We start from the raw sequence: 20,112 nt of genomic DNA, 5'->3' as shown, positions 1-20,112 counted from the left end.
CAGCCCTCCATCCTTTATCTTACCATTTTTTGAAATGTTGATTATTGCATTGACCAGACTTGTGCTCATTTTTTAAAGTTGTTTCCTAAACTGGCGTTTGCTAAAGATCGAATATCATCCACAGTCTGAGGTCAACAACAGAAAATATCCAAAGATACTCTCGACCAACAGAGTTCCCTGTCCAAAAATCTTCAGTGAACTGTGAATGTCCACTCCAAGATCTCTTTGTTCCTGTTTATTCTGTTCACACTCAGAATCCTCACTGTTATTTTTTCAACTCCCCACATTGGTTACCACTTATTGGTCTGGATTCAATTCCATTCGCCGGTTTTATTTACCTCCTGATTGATACATCTCTGCAGGCCCTGACAGTATTCATCACAGTCAAAAACACGGCCAATTGTTGCATCCTCTGCAAACTTCTAAATGATGACTCCTACAACTAAGTCTGAATCGTTGATCTACATCAGGAATCAGTGGAACTCCACTGGAAACAGGGAGTCCAGCAATGAACCAAACATGGTTCATTGCTGGATGTGATGAACACCTGCAATAACAGCACAATCGGACCCCTGAGGTCATGTGTAAACTTGCTGGTGACTCTGCCATTTGGCCTCCTGAGTGATCCCTTCTCTCATTAATGGGAGTGGTGAATGACCTGTCCACATTGTGCCTGGGCATGTATGTTTACACTTCAGTGGGTAATTGAATCCTTTCCTGAAGTCCCCTATGGGCCTGACTTTTTGGTGGTGTGTGTATCCATGTGTCTATTTAGCTTGATAATCAGTTGAATTTGAGTCCACGCAGAGATGACTCCCAATTTTTCCCGTCATCCATGTACTTTTTAAATCTTCTTTATTCTCCCACGGAGTGTGGCCACCATGGTCTGAACATTATTTGTTGTTCATTCCTAATTCTCCTTGAACTGAGTCAGAGGGATTCCATGGGTGAAACGCACTGTTGTGAGTCTGGAGTCGTATGTTGGCAGGTTTCATTAAGGACGGCAAATTCGCCTTTCAAATGGGCAAGAATGAATGGTTTTCAGCAAATTAAAACATTTTGCCTCTGTTTCTCCGATAGGGGTTAATATTCCAGATTTTATTCATCGATTTAAATCCCAGCAGCTGCCATGTTCCAGTGTCCAAGGGTTCTGAGCCAAGTATATCGCCACTACATTTGCATTTCACACGAAGATTGATGAGTAGCAGAAAGCATAGGGATCAGTCAAAGAATGAAGAAGAATATAGATAGACAGGAAAGTTGAGCGGAGAAGTGGCAGATGGAGTTCAATCGAGGCCAGTGTGAAGTGATGCATTTTGGGAAGCCTAATTCTAGAACCAACTACATTGTAAACGGAACAGCCTTGGAGAAACTTAATGAGCAGAGAGATCAGGGAGTGCAGGTCCTTTGAACAATGACGATGACAGCACAGGTGCATAGAGTGGTCAAGAAAGAATATGGCATGCTTGTCGTCATTGGAACGGGCTTTGAGTGTAAGAGCTGGCAGATCATGCTAAAATTGTGCAAGATTTTGGTTCGGCCGCGTTTAGAATATTGTGCACAGTTCTGGTCGTCAAGTTACCCAAAGGAAGTGGTCCTTAAGGAGAGGATGCAGAGAAGGCTTGCGAGGGTGTTGCTGGTATGGAAGATGCTTGCTGTGAAGAGAGGTTAAGAAGTTTATGATTGTTTTCAGTCGTAGAAACGAGATTGAGGGGTCCTAATTGAGGTCTACAAAATCTTGAAGGGTACAGACCGGGGTATAGAGATACGATTTTCCCCAGGTGAGGGATTCAATAATGAGAGGTCATACATTCAAGTTGAGAGGTGAAACCTTTAAGGAGGATAGATGTAGAAAGTGTTTTGCACAGAGGGTGGTAGGTGCGTGGAACGCGTTGCCAGCAGAGGTCGTAGAGGTAGACACGGTCGTTCCATTCAAGGTGCGCCTTGATAGATGCGTGAGTAAATGGGGAGCAGATGGAAACAGATACTGAGGAATTGGGTGATAGGTTTAGACAGTTGCTTTGCTTCTGCCCAGGCTTGGAGGTCCAAAGGTCCTGTTCCCGGGCTATAAATGTTCTGTGTTCTTTGTTCTTCTTTGTTAAATACATTGCAATCTCAATGTTACGTTGCTCCATCTCAGAGAATGACATTGGTAATTCCAATCATCTCAGAGGGAGTGAGAATATGAAATGTGGCTGTGTTGGAATGAAACTGATGTACGCTGGATTGGAGTGTTTACTGGGAGGCAAGAGGCCAATGTGGAGACGATGTGATCAAAAACAGCTCTTCGAGTAAAAGTAACAAAACGGCGCATTGTTAAGGAAAATTTCAGAGAATGCTTCCAATTCATCGATCTCTCATGACCTCCAGCATGCTTCCGCTGAGTCAATCTGCAATGCGCGTTAATGCTGCTGTTGTATCTTAATAATCTAATAACCGGAGACAAACATGCCCTTCCGCCCCGCCTTTGACCAGGAGAACTCCCAGCCTCGGAATTTCATGTGCTGCTGTACCATCATAGAACTACCATGTGCTCACCGATTGGATCAGTGATGCGACAGAGTAGCTTCACGTGCTCATTTCCATCCCAATTTCCAGTTTGATCTTTGCAACTGCATCATTGATTCTAGGTGGAGGAACTGGGATTATGTGATCCACTGTAGAAATGGGTACTTCCTTGTGTGGGGAAGCTCGTGTGGCAACAAATGTGAAACCTCATTACTGTTGAAACATACATTTCAACAATATCCTGCAGTATCCCTTGAGAATTTGATGTTTTGTAAAAATCTATCACCCTCAGTCTTCAACATGCAGTATTCGATGGAACTTCCTCAGCCTCTTGAAACATCCAATTTGAATATGCAGCCAATTCTGACTTCCCACGTGTCTATTATTGCTCGCCAAATACTCCTGTTGTGTCTCTGCATTCTTCCTAACATACCCTCTGTCACTGTAGATACTGCTCTTTTCAAACACGTATCTCTGCATGTTCCAGGAATGCTATAATGTTCAGTGTTGTGCGTTGTGGCCTCAATAACCTCGATTGAATCCGAGTTACGGCATGTAACATTCTCCCCTTTTTAACTCCTTGTGGTACATGCCAAAGAAACACAGAAATGAATTAATTGACTTTACATGAAACGTTCTCTGATATTATGATTTTTTTCATCAAACCCCTCCCTCACACATCTCTGTGAGATGAATATCAGAATTCAGACTCACCCATTCTTGGAGACTTCTCTCCCTCCCACAATCACTGACCTCGTTTAAGTTCCCCGTCCCATTTCCATTACAATCATTTTCAAATTGAACCCTGTTCAGTCTGTGCTGCTGCGTTCACTGTGCTGGGTGAACGTGCCACAATCATACCAGTGCGACCTTCAGACCAGTCAAGCCTTTTCGGGACTGTGGTTTTGAGATCAATGGTCAATTAGCAGGTTTTAATGACATGGATCAAATATTGTTGGAACTTCAGGCTCAGGAAAAGACCACAGGATTACCCCTCTGTTTTGCTGCAGTTCTGGACACGGAGACTTGCATGAATTTCTGACATTCTGAGTCTTACTTTGCATTCTTCCTACTTTACAATTTAAACTGGAATTGAATTTATTCTTGCATCACATTCTTACATCTTCAGTATTCATGGAAACCATGCAACGTGTTCATGGATGCATGAAGGGTGAAGATTATTGATAAATGCAGTATATTTCATGTTACCAGTATGAACTTTCAGAAGGAAGTTGTGAAGTTTTATTGATTTGAATTGAATCCGATCGAAGGAAAGGCCTGGCGACAGCGGCAAAGTAACATTGTCTGTAAACAACGCAGGAACCAACAGAAACCCATTTTTCAATGAAGTCTATTTTGCACATTTTTATGTGTCGCTTTCCTGAACCTGATGCTTCAATAATCACAGGTGCATGTTTGTATCACCTCGTCTGCGTTTGTTTTAATTTCAGAACCACAGCAAAAGTGGAGCAGTTGAGTTAAAGTTCCTAAGGTATGAGTCGGACATTTGACCAGCTTGCTGTCTGCGGCTTCAGTCACGCAATTGTTTCGCGCCTGCTACTTAAAGGTGCGTAAAATGCCACGTTTGTAAGTTCAATGCTTATCTAAAGATGCTGTTACTGACATTGAAAAGGGACTATTAGCGCATCATACTAAAGCGCAGTTGAAATCAATGTTGAGTAAAGCAACATTTATTTGGAAACTCCAGTTTCATATTTGTGTCAATTATTATCTGAAAAGCTGCAAATATTCCCCAGGATAGGGAAACAATGGTGAAATTTTAGCTTAATTACCTTTCTCAAATCGCTCAGCCTGCACTGGATTACATTCTGGGAAAGTCTGTTTAACTCATTTCATATCATTCAATTTCCTGCAAACACGCACAGCTCATTATCCAATCGAAAGTATTCGATTTATCTCTTTGGGGAGTTTGAATGTTGTCCGTAAATCTGGCAAAGGCATAACAAGTGTTTTGCTATTGGGCGGAGCAGAGGGTGCAAACTGGGATAAGATCGAGTCTTCTCACAGGATGTTTCAAGCGGAGATCAGTGAGTATTAAATGTGCTCTCTCTCCTTTCGAGTGATTGTGACCAATGTTTAAGGCAACAGATGGCAATGATAATGATGTTTTATATCTTCAGGCCAAATCTTACTCTCTAGAGGCACCATATTATTACAGATCAGGTGAGCGGGGTAAATAATGATCCTTATGCAAACCTGAGACAGTGAGAGAATTAAACTCATGCTGTTGGTCTCACTTTCCTCATGACTAGTTAGTCAGCGGACTGAGCTAACCGACTTCCATTCAATGTAGAGTGAAACCAAACAGTTCAGTGTATTTGCAATATATAATATTTTATGTAGAATGAGCTGCAACACCCATCAACGCCATAAACTCTTCTTATACTTAACATTTTCAAATGCAGGTATTATGCAATTTCTTTCCGATGAATGTTATCCACTTCGAGAGTATGTCCCTTTTGCCTCGCCATGCAGGTAGCTCTGAATCTCTATCGCTGTTAAATTCACTCCCTGTGTGTCTGCACACGACTTTTGAAATATAATGGAATCAGCTCCTAAAATGTTGTTATTTCTGAAAATTCAACTCCGATTTGAATAATTCTCAGATTTAAAAAAAATCTGCTCCAAACTTCTTCATCATTCCCCTTTGGGTTTGAAGCTCCACTCGCCTAAACGAAGGGATTTCCCTCAGATTTACTCTTATCAACGTCACATCAGCTGGATAACCTCCCTTCAGATACAACTACGTCTTTCCTGATTTCTCCCGCAAGATTCTTTATCTATGCCACCTTCCCATTAAATCTGCTCTTTCCTTTTCTAGTGGCGTTATCTCAAAGTAATCGTCATGTCTGTCTTTTTATCGAATTTGTATCTAGTGAATTCTGACCGTTTCCTTCCTAACGTCTTTTTATTCCAGTAAACACCACCGTGTCTTTCACCACGCCTTTATATCCCAGTAAATTTCAACCTGAGAAAGAATGCTGGGTCCAATTCAACGCATGAAAACTCACCACTAAGCTATGCAATCTTATTACCGACACAGGAAAGGTGGAAGCAATTTCAATTAAAGCTGAATCGATTGGCTGCAGCAGCATCAGGTCAAATCCCAGTGACATACGTGACTGTTCTTGTATTTATTTCTTCTCTACGTGTGCTGAAGTAACACAGGGAGAGATCAATTACTGTTGTCAGACATACATGTAGTGGCGTATTAAATACTGAAGTTGTGAGATCCGAGCAGTTTTTATTAACATAGACGATTCACTGTTCGAATCTCAGGCTCAGGAATTTGACAGAGAGCGAATTTGAGCGAAAGTTGAGCCGGGGGGTTTGCCCCATGACGTAACACGAGCTTCTCCGGTTGCTTTGTTGTTCACCTCATTTGTATGTTTTGCATCATTGAGGATTTTGAAGTTGTCCCATCTATACAAAAGGCCCGTGCTTTTGCAACATTGTACAAAAGATGCAGTCCAATAACAGCTAATGCTGATTCAGTCTACTTATCCAGATATTGACCCATGGAAACAGCACTGTGCACGCTCCTCGAGTATGGAAAAACAACTTCCTCACAGATAATGTTACATTCCCGCTCTCATGGCTCTTTTCATTCCATCGGCTTCTGTTTTGCACGGAATCCTATTCAATAGATCTTCGAACTGTGTCATTTCTTTCCACGTGGTCAGATCTTGTGAACAGAATATCACAGTGGAGTTGTAAATGCTGGAACCAGTCGAGATTGTTCGCTCTCCCACATCCAATTTATCCCCAGGTTGTGTTAAGACGATGCTCTGAATCGCTTCTTTCTCTTCCCTATCACTCTGGGATGATGTGAGCTGTGAAATTAATGATCTGAACTGGAGGAAACGTGGAAAACCGTATACACACCAGCTGCGTGAGTGACGGGACTCGCTGCAGTAACATCCCATGCTGATTCAGACAGCATAAGCCTCCCCGTGACTTTGAGAAGCACGGACACTGTTCCGAATAATGGGGACAGCATCACTCTTTCCTCGCAGTTCTGCATTTTCGATCTGTCTCACATCGCATTATTTGGACAAGGGTTCCCAAAAGAAGATGATTTCTTGTGCATGCACGATCTACACTTTCTGCACATTTCCAGAATTTCCATACTTCCCACTCCCGCCAGACCCCTACCCCGCTCCACAAACCCGTATTTGATAGAGAGCTGAAAACCGCGTTCAAGCCTCTCTCCACCAACACTGCGTGACAATGGAAGATGAGTTCGTCCAGTTATCAATGAAGACAGCCCTGTTCCGGGAAAGCAGCTAGTGCAGCCTCCTGGGAGAAGCGAGTTAGAATGGAAAAGAGCTTTTATTAAAACTCTGTGCTTCTTTCACTCTGAATCAGCAGAAATAGCCTTAGTAAACCAAAATACTTACCTGATTCATTGTTACCACGTCTGGCGCCGTTCTGGCTCATTTGTCTCAGGAGTGATATTGCCTCAGACATGTGACATACGCATGAGAGCTCTCGGGTTCACCTTGCAGATGAGCCTTGGAATTTTGCACACTACTTCATTTTTGACTGAGAAGATATGATTTCGTTGAGATCGGGTTCAGATAAAGATTCCAAAGCTTGAAAACATACATAAGCAAGTTCAAGAACCGCTCCTTCTCGGCCGTTGCTGCTCTGAGAAATGAATTGTCTAACTTGAAATAATGCTGATCTTGCCAATGTGGATTTTGCTGACCGCATGTCCTTGAATTCCTGAGTCTGGTCAAATTTTATTTTTCTCACGCTATGATCTGCATGTCCTTGATTACTATGATTTGCCTTTACCCATCACAAACAACGCTTTCCACTGTACTTAGATCCATGTGACAATTAGTCAATCAAAACAATCATTTCCCCATTGTGTGCAGCCAGCAGAGCGAAGGTGGGCTGCATGCCCTCAGTCTGCAGAGTGACACATTTTGTGATCCTGTTTGAAATTGCAATTAAAACAGCAGAATTGGGGAAGTTACAGAGTGGTTATATTGGCACAGCCGGGACACATCTGTGCCACAGTGTATCACATAATAACAGTGAAGATCTTTTGACGTCATTCTCGAAGGTACATGCGAAAAAAACCTGAAGACTGCGTGAAACTGCTGTGGTCAGCGATAACAGAGTGGCCCAGAGGGATCGTGGTGGGGGCATAATTCAGACATTAATGGATGAAAAGCATCTTCTGCTCGATGACAATTCCAGCTTTCAGTGTGTGTCCTGCCACTGCCAGAGTTTCGCTATAACTGTGCTCCGTTCTTCCCATTACATGTGGATGAGTCTTCTGCGTCCTTACACTCAATGGTAACTGAAATAGATAAACCCGCCACATTTATACGTTTGAGGAAACACACGTTTGAAGTTATTGAAGATTTTTTTTGGAGTTCTCTGTCGGGCTGTTATGACCTGATTCGCAAAATCACTTGCCTGAGCTGGGAATGCACTGGCGAAGGTGAGAGAAATCAGTTGTGGCGTATACCATGCCCATGACGCCTTGCAGTTATTCCTCACCTGTGTCACACAGCAGGGTCCTCTGGTGAAGTGAACAGCCGTGAATGACATGTGGATCAGTATGTTGGAGACAGCATTTCGAGACAGATACTATTAGAACAAGCACCACTGATTATGAATAACCTCAGAGGGAAACAAGTGAGAAAGATTTGCCGGCCTGAACGGCTTCTGTCGGCACGTGAATTCCGTCACACGTCTCTGTAGTCCCTCTGCCTGTCTCTGTGACAGAGCGGCTGAGCGAGAAATAATGGCTCGTTTTTAATCCTCCCTTCCACTTTGGACTGCCTGCTGCCCCGCAGCTCCTGGCTGTGGGGCTGGTTCTCAGCGAGTGAGCGTTTCATTTGGAGTCGCATCATCTGGGACAGTTGGGACTCAGATGGTAACTGATGCCCGATTGCAGCAAAGAAGCTGAAGCCTCTGAAACAAAAGCCTTTGAGCGGGATTGTTCTCCGAAGATTGATTCTGATCATCAGATGGGCAGCACAAAAACGCACTTACTGGAATTTTACTGAGGGAAGAGTCCACAGCCCATTTCTCTCTTTCCCACCATCTCAGCATCTTTCTCTTTCTCAAATAAATGATATTTGGGGGAAGTTCGCGATCAAAATTGCTAAGTTCCAGCCGCGCTCTTCCACCTGGCTGTGCCCGTGAGAGGAAGCTTCAGAACATGTCCGCACTTACATCCCCTCATAATGCCTGCAAGTGGAGGGAAATGGCGGAATACTCTGCCAATAGAGACAGCTCAGTCCACAGGGATGGGATAAACAGCACCGTCCTGCGTGGGTACATTCTGCAGATCAGACACAGTGCACTTCATCATTAGGATCGTACCAGAGTGAGAGTGCTTGAGAAGGCCAATCAGTCACTCGTACCTGATGCCAACTCGGGAGTTGCAAAAGATTGGTGAAAGTGGAAACACTAGTGATTTGTTCACGTTTCCAGTGTTTCCGTGAAGCAGGAAGCAGAAGAAGATATATTATGAAGCGATTGAGATCTGAATACAGGAGCAGAAAATAAGTTGTACAGGCAGAGGAGAGCTTTGAAGTATTGAATTCTGGTTTATGGAATGATCATGCTTTCACGAGGCCACGCTGCTACAGAAGGAACGATGTCAGTGTCTCTCAACATTGTGATGTCACAGGCAAATGTCGCCATTACACTGCAGGAAATTCCTTTTTCTAATGTGAGGGCAGTCTATATGTAAAGTAGCTTATATATCAAATCCGTTCACATAAATAATTCCACTGCACCTCGTGTGTTGTATTGTCTCCTTTTCACTTTACCTGTCATTGTGCCTGCACAGAAGGAACTTTGCTCCTTCTGTGTGCCTTTTACAGTCTGGGTGATGTGGGGCAGTTGTATTGACCCATCTTCTGACAGAACTTTCCACTTCACTTCAGCCCGCCCTAACTTCGCTATCTGATCCCATTCCCGTTGTTTAGGTGTTAAACGCTCGTCTCAGATCCAGCCTGCCCTCACCCAAAATAAATGGAAAACTCAGTCACACTGTGATCACTGCAATCGAGGGATATCTTCACTCCAAGGTCATTGATAATTCCAAAGATAAAGTTAGGACTGCAGATGCTGGAGATCCGAGTTTGTAGGGTGATGCTGGAAAAGCACAGCAGATCAGGTAGCATCCGAGGAGCAGGAGGATTCAAGTTTCAAGCTTCAGCCCTCATCAGGAATAAGGCTTGTGAGTCGGGGCTGAGAGATAAATAGAAGTGGTGTGAGTTTGAGGGTAAGTAACTGGAAAGCAATAGATGGATGAATAGGAGGGAGAAGATAATAGGTCAGAAGTGACAGTGATGGAATGGGTCAAAACGGCGGTGGAGATTGAAGGCTTGGGCTTGGGGGAGCGGAAATGTGGAAACTGTTCGAATTCACATTTATCCCGTGTGCTGTTAGGGTCCCAAGCCGGAATGTGTGGCGTTACTCCTCCAGGCGTTGGGTTGTAACGATTTGGCATTGGAGAAGGTCCAGGTCCTGCATATCTTTGACGGTGTAGGAGAGGGAGTTGAACTGTTTAGCCATGGGATGGTGAAATTGGTGGGTACGTGTGTCCTAGAGATGTTCTCTGAAATGATCTGCAAGAAGGTGTCCAGTCTCCCTGATGAAGAGGAGATCACACTGGGTGCAAAGGATGCAGTAGATGACATTGATAGCTGTACAGGTGAAGTTCTAACGGATGTGGAATGATCCCTCCACGTCTTGGTGGGAGATGAGGGGAGTGCTGTGGGAGCTAGTTTCACCCTTCCTTTGGTGCCAGCGAAAGGTACCAGGAGAGGGTTGTGGGTTGGTTGGGGGAGTTGTGGACCTGAAAACGGGATTGTGTAGGGAATGGTCTTTTTGGAGTGCTTGCAGGGCTGGGTAGCACAATATATCTCTGGTGATGGTATCTGTTCGGAGGTGGCATCAGTGGCAGAATATGATGCGTTTTATGCGGAGGTTGGTGGGTGGAAGGTGAGCACCAGGAGGTTCTGTCCTTGTTGAGTTGAGAGGCCTGGGGTTCAAGGGTGGTGGTGTGTGAATTGGCGGAGATGCACTGGAGGGCGTTGTTAACCACGTGGGAAGGCAATTTGTGATCGTAGAAAAAGGACACCAACTGGGTCTTTCTGAACTGTAATTGGTCATCCTGGGAACAGATGTGGCGGAGGCGGAGGAATTGTGAATAAGGAATATCGTTTTTACACGAGATAGGGTTGGAGCAGATGTAGTCTAGATACCTGTGGGAGTCGGCGGGCTTGCAGTCTATGTCTGTAATTAGTCAGTCGCCAGAGACGGTGATGGAGAGGTCCAGGAAGGCGATGGAATTTGCCAAGATGATCAGGATAAATTTGAGTTGTGTGTGGAAAGTATTGGTGAAATTGGTGAATTATTGAACCTCCTCGTTGGAGCACGAAGTGGCGCCAATACAGTCATTAATGAAGCAGAGGAAGAGGTGGAGGATGGTGTCTGTGTAACTGTGGAAGATGGACAGTTCTGCGTATCTGACAAACAGGCAGGTATAGCTAGGTCCTATGCGGCTGCCCATGACTACCCGTTTCGATGGAGTAAGTGGGAAGATTGGAAAGGGAAGTTGCTGATTGTGAGGACCAGGTGGATGAGGATGTCCGTGGAAGGGTTCTGGTTGGGATGGTGTGAAATTAAGAAATGGAATGCTTGCAGACTTCTGTCATGGCAGATTGGTTTGTACAGGGACTGGATGTCCATGGTGAACATGACGCTTTGGGGGCCAGGGAAACGAAATTCTTGGAGGAGGTAAAGTGCATAGGGGTGTCACGAATGTAAGTGGGCATTTCCTGGACTGGGGAGATAGGATTGTGTCGAGATAGGAAGAGATGATTCGGATGGGACAGGCGCAGGCTGAGACAAAAGGTCGACTGGGGAAGTCAGGTTTGTGAATCTTAGGGAAGAGGTAGAATCGGGGAGTGCACGGTTCACTGACATTGAGGTTGGAGGTTGTGGTTGGCAGATGCCCAGAGGTGATGTGATTGTGGATGGTCTGGGAGATGATGGTTTGGTGATTGGAGGAGGGTTTGTGATCGGGGTCAGTCAGAGGAGGTGCCTGCGAGTTTGTATCTGGCTTCAGCTTTGTCCCTCAACCCGACTCACAAGCCTAATTTCTGATGAATGGCTGATACCTAAATCGCTCATTCTCCTGCTCCTCAAATGTTGCCTGACCTGCTGTGTTTTTCCAGTACAACACTCTCTACTCATTCATTTCACACTAGCAGGTCCATGCTGTCTATTTGATTCTCGAGAGCACTGTCCTCATGAACTGTGACAAAATCTGCCAATCTGAAACAAAAACAGAAATTGCTGTAAAATCAAAGGTGTGCAGGCACCATCTGTGCAGATGAATCACAGTTAACGTTTCACATCCACTGAGTCCATCTCTCCACAGATGCTGCAAGACGTCCTGAAATTTTCCAGCAACGTCTGTTTTTGTTTGATTTTCAATATCAGCATTTTTAAAAATGTTTTCTTATTTTATGCCAAAAGATTTGGCTAACGATTACGTTAAATGATTTAAATATGACTGCGATAGAACGGCCAGATTCCACCAGCCCGCTACTTTTATTTGGTTCACGTGACCAATGCCTTTCCACTTGTTCACCGCACCCTACAGATGCACTGCATATAAATTGACAAAATTGTGGCATTCTCTAGGATTGGTAATCAGGAGCGAGATTGATTGAAATTGTTGAAAATGTAAGATAAATTGAGAAAATACAGGATATTAAACGGGAAACTGAACGGGAAAGAGAGAACAGCGAATGACAACTTTTTGACAAAACTGAAATGTAATTCCTCAAGATTCAGAAAGTGCTTTCATCCACAAACATACCACAATGCGGAATGTAATTTTTGGGACAACCAATGCAAGCAGATTGCAAAATCTTTGTTTTAAAGTCTTACTGCAACTCTTTTGCTTTTAATGAACGCACACATGGGATTCGGTGCTGTTATGATCCCCTAAACTGGAGAAGGAAATCCTTGCCTTCGAGGATACGTGTGGAATGTTCACTGATTTATCCCAGTAATGGCAGGACTGTCCTCTGGAAGCATATGAGTAAAATTATTCAATGTTCCATGGAGTATCGAATGAGTGGTGAAGTGAATGTCTCCATTCGCAAATTAATCATTCAGTAGAATTCAATACAGGGACACATGTAATGATGAACACGTTGAACAAGAACATGGACATACAATGCACATTAATTATGACAATTACTCTGTGAAAACTGTTGATTTCAGATCCACGGTGGCCTTTGCTGATGGCATTTGCTGTCCAGAACCAGTCTGTACTGGAATGACTGGAGACACACTATCAAGTATTTGAACTTCAGTCGCCTTTAGAAATAGCTGAGACTCACTCAGGGCATGGGGAGTTAGAGATGCTGACCTCATAAACCTTTCGAACATTTCGTGGAAGAATAAAGGAAGTGATAGATAATTTTCGTCTCCATAGAGACGATGTTCATGAACTGGATAGATAATAATTTACCTTATTGGAGGTTATACAGAGAGGCGTCATATTTAAAAAGCAAAGAGTTCATAGTGTAACTGTGAAATCTGTAGGTCACCCTCAGTGGGAGCATTGTGTGTAATCCTTGTCCTCATGCTCCACCAAAAACATGTACAGAGGCACAGACTCTGTTTCCTGGATAGCAAGATATTAGAACGCCAATGACGTTGTTTACTGAGACATAAGGATATCAGAAAGAATACAAACGGGATGATAGAAAGAATGAAGGAGTTTATTCACAAGATTTGGAAATGCTGGTGCAGAAACACGCAAGTTTGAGGTAAACAAATGAGATTTTCACAAAATGTGAGGGTTGAATGACTAAATCGGGGAAACCCCTTCTTTCGTGTGAATCAATAACTTCAGTTAGGTCTTAAAAACCATGAGTGAATGTTTGGATGAGAGTTTCTTCCACTCAATAGAGTTAGTCAAATCGCGAACGACTTTCCAGAAATAAAGTGTAGAATCTGATTTCACAGTGTTTTAAAAGATACCTGAAAAAACATACAAGGAGAAAGTCTTACATTGAGAGAAATTCAGTGTGGTTGCGTAAAAATTTCGAATTTGGTTGAGTTCAGACACAAAGACATTTCATGAACACGTACAACTGAATAAGATTGAGTATAAAAAGTTCATGGATTGATAAGGTGTGGCGTATTATTCAAGGTGAAACTCTGTAAATGGAGCTGATGTCCTAAAATAACTGCAGACAGAAGTTATAACCTAATGATAGGAATTGAATCGTCACTTGGACTTTAAAGATTTGACCACATTCACATGATGTTACGTATATTTCCTACATTCTTAACTCAACCTAAGAAATGCACCAAGAAGATTCTGTCCTTTTGTGTTGTTAACCCGCTGTACTTCTCTGCAGCACGCTATTGAAGATAAAATCTGCTCAAACCAACATTCAATTCAATACGAAATTCGAACGGTCCTATGTGTGTTTTTTTCTTTTGATTATTGCAATAACCTTTGTGAGTTTGTAACAAACTGCATAACATGAAACCAGTTCAGCATCTATTTTCCCGGAATTTAACGCAGTGCACATGCCAAACGTTATTCATCTGCTGAAAAATCAACTTTGCCTCTCTCTCCACACCTGTCTCTTCACGTTTTAAATACTTGTTTGTTGATCAAGGAGTCATTATCCAGAAAAGGACGTTTGCCAATCCACAAACACGGGTATTTTCCCATAAACTTGGCTTTGCTCAATATCACCTTCCATCCGTACCCCTCAAGACAATGAATAATTGAAGCTGCTCCATGTGAGGCTCAAATTTAAAACTTCGGAGAGCACAGCCCATTATACTGGCACAGAGATACTGTGCACTGCCCACCTGCAGCACAGGAGCAACACATTAATGCTTACCTCCACATTCCTGGTTGTACCTTAACGTTTGGGAAACTGAGTTTCTCTGATTCCATGGCTAGTAACGATCATCTTCACCAGTGGTTCTGTACCTGAGTGAGGAAAGTGGTGAGCTGCTCATTGCAAAGATGGGTAGATTGTTGAAATATACAATGTCAACATTTGCCTTCACTAACCAATGTACATTTTATTTTGTTTTTTATCTGTAAAAATCTTAAAAATTTCATCTTTAACAGACTCAATGACAGGTCTCCATTGTGACTCTGGCATCAAATTCCAATTTGTAAACCCCCTCTGAATTCTTCCACCACAGTCCGTTGTTTGGGAAGTGTTCCTCTTGTGGGAAATGCACTTCCCCGTGTGTCAACTGCTGCTCCCAGCATTCTCTCTGGTACTGCACTCATTTTCCTTCTGACACTTGCTCACTGTGTTGCTGTGATCATACAGTGACTTGTTGTAGCATGGCCCAGGAAAATGACACAGATCAAGGTTTTTGCATTGTTGAATTCAATTGTCAGTTTAACCTCATTTAGGATTTTGAAGTTGTCTGTTCTGTACACAGGTGCGTGTCAAAAATATCTGAGCAGAAGAAAGGTGTTCCGAATAATGACATTGAGCACTATGCACTCTCCTCCAGTCCGGAAAACAATTCCTTACAGGCAATTTAATCGACAATAGACAATAGGTGCAGGAGTAGGCCATTCTACCCTTCCAGCCAGCACTACCATTCATTATGATTATGGATGATCATTCTCAATTAGTATCCTGTTCCTGCCTTATCCGCACAACACTTGATTACACTACCCTTATGAGCTCTATCCAACTCTTTCTTGAAAGAACACCTCCTGCTTTTTCAGGTTCTTCATTCCGTTGACTTCAAATATTCACAGATTTCAACAGACTTTGTTACATAGTCTTTTCTTCATTTTTGTTCAGATCACTGTGAGCAGAGTGTCACAGTGGGAATGCCGTTGCCCCACAACCCAGAGGTCAGACCATAGTCTTGGGACCGTACTGTGCTATTTAGCATTTCACTGGACCAGGGAGAAATATCTACTGTTCAGCATAATTTACGCAATTCACTTATTCATAAGTTCATACACATGCCAGCATATGTGACGAGGTGGCCGAGAGGTTAAGGTGATGGACTACTAATCCATTGCGCTCTGCGCGCGTGGGTTAGAATTCCACTCTCGTCGCTGTTTTCAATGTTGCTATTTTTGTATGTTGACACCTGTCTTATTGAAATTGGAACTCCAATGGTCAATTTATATGCATCGACGCTATCATAAAATCTCAAAGAATAATTTGAGTCAGTTGCCTAAACTGCATTGAAACGTAGATCACATCGGGATAATGAAAAGCAACGCGATTTTCTTTTTCAAGTCGAGCAGCTGGGACCTTTTATCGTATGAAAGAGATCCAGGAAAACCAAAATACAAGAGATGTGAAGGGCGTGTTTATGTAATGGGATTCTTAATGACTGTTTTGTCAAATGAAATCTGGAACAGGTTGAGTAGAAGTGATTCATCTTGGTGAGAAGAGCACAGAAAAACTGCACAAAATAATGGAAATATTTCAAAAGGGGCAGGGCGTGGGTGTTGGGGCACCGAGAACTGACTATAAATGCACAGTAGAGAATTGCAGATGTGGGTGCCATGCATAAGTACGGAAAGACTTACACATTGGTCTCTTCCTCGCCCGTTGCTCTCGCCATTGATGAAGGCTGGGAACAAGGCACAGATAAACACAAGATGTGGGAATCAAGCTCCAAAACGTTATGCACACACTGGATGCATCACATTGAACTATGAACAACTGGAGAAGTCAGCATGTTGACTGTAGGGACTGAACCTAAACTGTGGATCAATAATCGCAAATTCATGCAGAATTAGCACGAAAAATGATTTAATGTGCCTTTATACGCATGTCATTAATAGACGTTTCTTTCTAATACCCGTGTGGTTGAAAGAAGAGGACACCACATGTCAAGATGGATGACAACGTAGTTCACCCATGAATGCCCTCTGACTCAGTTCACGGTGAATTAAGAATGAATAACAGATCCTCTTCAGACCAATGATTACAATCCCTGGGAGAATAAGGAAGAATAAAAATACATGGATAATGCGGAAAATGGGAATCGTGCCTTTGTGGACTCGAATTCAATTGATTATCAAACTAAACAGACACAAGAATACCCGCAGTACCAAGCAGTCAGGGCCATGGGGTGTCTGCAGGAAGGGATTCAATTACCTGCTCATGTTAAAACTCACTTGCTCAGTCACAATACACACAGGTCATTCACCACTCTCATACGTGAGAAGTGATCACTCTGGAGACCAACTGACGGAGTCACTAGCAAGTTTACAAATGACAGCAGGAATTAAATTCTACTGTTATTGCAGCTGTTAATCCCAACCAGCAATGAACCCTGTTTGGATGGGTGTTTCCAGTGGAGTTCCACAGTTTTCTGATGTAGACCAAATATTTAGACTTAGTTATAGGAGCCATGGTTCAGAGGTTTGCTGACGATGCAACAATTGGTCGCGTAGTTGACTATTATGAAGAATGTCAGAGAATGCAGGGATGCATCAATCAGGTGGAAAGGAAAAAAGTCGAACAGAATTGAATCCAGACCAATGAGTGTTAAAGAAATTTGGGAGAAGAAACAATAACAGTGAGTATCCTATGTGGTGTAGACAGACAAAGAGATCTTGGAATGGACATTCATGATCACTGAAGATCAATGGACAGGGGAATCAGTTGTACTGAAGTGCGTACTGTAGATGCTGGAGATCAGAGTCAAGATTAGAGTGGTGCTGAAGAAGCACAGCAGGTCAGGCAGCATCCGAGTTGCAGAAAGAAATGACGTTTTGGGCAAAAGCCTTCATCAGGAATAAGGCTGGGAGCCTCGAGGTTGGAGAGATAAATGGGAGGGCTGGGGTTTGGGAGAATTTGGCTGACAGTGCAATAGGTGGATGGAGGAGGGGATAAGAGTGTTAGGTCGGAGAAGAGGGTGGAGCGGATAGGTGGGAATGAAAATAGACAGGTGAGACAGGTCAGCAGGACGGTGCCAAGCTGGAAGGTTGGAACTAAGGAAAGGTGAGGGAGAGGAAATGAGGAAACTGGAGAAATCCACATTGATGCAATGGGGTTGAAGTGTCATAAGGCAGAAGATGAGACATTCTTCCACCAGGCGTCGGGTGGTGAGGGAGTGGTGGTGGAGGATGCCCAGGACCTGCATGTCCTCGGGAGAGTGGCGGGGGAGTTGAAATGTTCAGTCACGGGCATTGGGGTTGATTGTTGCCGGTGTCCTGGAGATGTTCTCTGAAGCGCTCTGTGAGAAGGTGTCTGGCGGCCCCACTCTAGAGGAAACTGCATCGATAACAACGAATGCAATAAATGACATGTGTGGAAGTGCAGGTGAAATTTTGATGGATGTGGAAGGCTTCTTTGGGGCATTTGGCGGAGGTGGAGGGTGCGTGGGCTCAGGGTTTGCAATTCTTGTGGTGGCAGAGGAAGGTGTTGGGAGGGAGGTTGGGTCATTAAAGGGCGTGGACTTGACTAGGTAGTCGTGGAGGGAACTGTCTTGTCGGAAAGTGGATGGGGTGAGGAGGGAAAAATATCTTTGGAGGTCAGTGTTACTGATTTCTTTTGCAAAGCCACTGACTCCCACAGCTATCTGGATTACACCACCTCCCAAACCACCTACTGCATAAATACTATCCTGTGTTCAGAACTCCTCCACCTCAACCGTATCTGCTCCCAGAAGACCAGTTCCAACCTAGAACACACCTGATGGCCTCCTTCTTTAAGGAGCGGAACGTCCCCTCCCATGTGTTTGAAGATGTTCTCTAACGCATCCCAGCCATGCCCTGCACCTCCATCCATGAACCCCACACCTCAAAACACGGCCAGGACAGAACAAGGACAGAGGAAGGGCCTCACCTTCCATTCCACCAACCTCCGCATAAATCAATTATCGCCCGATATTTTCACCACCTCTAAATTGACCCCACCAGCCGGGATATATTTCCCTTCCCCAAACCTATCCACTTTCCTCAAAGACCTTTCCAATGGACGACCATTTCCTCCCGGCACCTTTCTCTGCCACCGCAGGAATGCAAAACCTGAGTCCACATCTTGCCCCTCACCTCTGTCCAAGGCTCCAATGGAGACTTCCACATCCATCAAAAGTTCACCTGTACTTCCACACATATCACTCGTTACACCTGCTGCTCCAGATGCGGTCTCCTCTAAATTGGGTAGAGCGATGTCTTCTAACAGAGCACTTCAGAGAACATCTGCAGAACACCTGCAAGAATCAATTCCACTGCCCCATGGTCAAACATTTCAACTCCCCCTCCCTCTCCCCTGAGGACTCGCAGATCCTGGACCACCTCCATCGCCATTCCCTCACCACCTGACACCTGGTGGAAGAACGCCTCATCTTCTTCCTCGGGATCCTTCAACCCCATGGCATCAATGTGGACTTCATCATTTTCCTCAATTCCTCTCACCCATCTTACCCCAGTTCTAAACTTCTAGCTCAGCACCGTCCTCCTGACCTGTCCCACCTGTGTATCTTCATTCTTACCTATCCGCTCTACCCTCCTCTCTGACATATCACCTTCACCTACTCCTCTATCTACCTACTGCACTCTCAGCGACCTTCTCCCCAGACCTAGGCCCTCCCATTTATCTCTCCACCCCTAGGCTCACAGTCTTGTTCCTGATGAAGGGCATCTGCCTGAAACATTGAATTTTCCTCAGATGCTGCTGGACCTGTTGGACATCTCCAGCACCACTTTCATCTTGAGGAGAATCAGTTGAATGAGATGTTTTTTGGATATTTTCGATGGTTGACCACAGGTTGAGGACGATAGTAGAATTTAGCACACACCAGTATAGCGAATAGCTGAAGGACTGAGCACAAGTCTGGTCACTGCGTTAATCAACATTTATTAAATTTTAAGATAAAAGATGGAGGTCTGAAGTATGCAACTTTGCCCATCAAGACTGCTTTACTATTCAATGAGTTTATCACTGATTTCTATCCAAGTCAGGGTGCTATGGGCCTTGGAGGGGAACTTTCAAATGGTAGTGTTTCGTTGCATCTTCCAACCTTGTCCTTCGAGTCAGTACTGTTGTTGAGCTTTGAAGGTTCTGTCAAAAATGCCCGGATGACTTACGCCAGTGCATTGTGTAGTTGGTGCATTCTCTGCAATTGTGCCTTAGCGGTGAAAGGACTAAATATTCAGGTATTGAAGAGGGTACAATCAAGTGACTGCATTGTCGTGGATGGTGCCTAGTACCTTAAGTGTTATTGAAGTTACACCCATCTAGGCAAATAGAGAGAGTTATGTTCCACATCTCATTTGTGCCTTATAAACGATGTAGGATTCATGGAGCAATGAGTTAGAACGTAGAGCATAGAACAAGGAACAATACAGCACAGAACAGGCCCTTCGGCACACGATGTTGTGCCAAACAATTGTCTTAGCGTAAGCATCTATCCATGTACCTATCCAATTGCCGCTTAACGGTCACCAGTAATGCTGACTTGGCCACTCTCACAGGCAGGGCATTCCATGCCCCCATCACTCTCTGGGTAAAGAAACTACCCCTGACATCTCCCCATACCTTCAACCCTTCA

At 43.9% G+C, this 20,112-nt stretch overlaps 1 non-coding gene across 1 annotated transcript; it reads left to right on the top strand.

The window, feature by feature from the left end:
• The first annotated feature begins 15,570 nt into the window (after positions 1-15,570).
• On the top strand, positions 15,571-15,652 carry trnas-acu (transfer RNA serine (anticodon ACU)). The gene has a single exon. It is a non-coding gene; the product is annotated as a tRNA-Ser (tRNA).
• Positions 15,653-20,112: the final 4,460 nt, after the last annotated feature.

This window comes from Hemiscyllium ocellatum, unplaced genomic scaffold (assembly GCF_020745735.1).
Source record: "Hemiscyllium ocellatum isolate sHemOce1 unplaced genomic scaffold, sHemOce1.pat.X.cur. scaffold_403_pat_ctg1, whole genome shotgun sequence".
Taxonomy (NCBI): domain Eukaryota; kingdom Metazoa; phylum Chordata; class Chondrichthyes; order Orectolobiformes; family Hemiscylliidae; genus Hemiscyllium; species Hemiscyllium ocellatum.
This window is presented reverse-complemented; position numbering and strand designations above follow the sequence as displayed.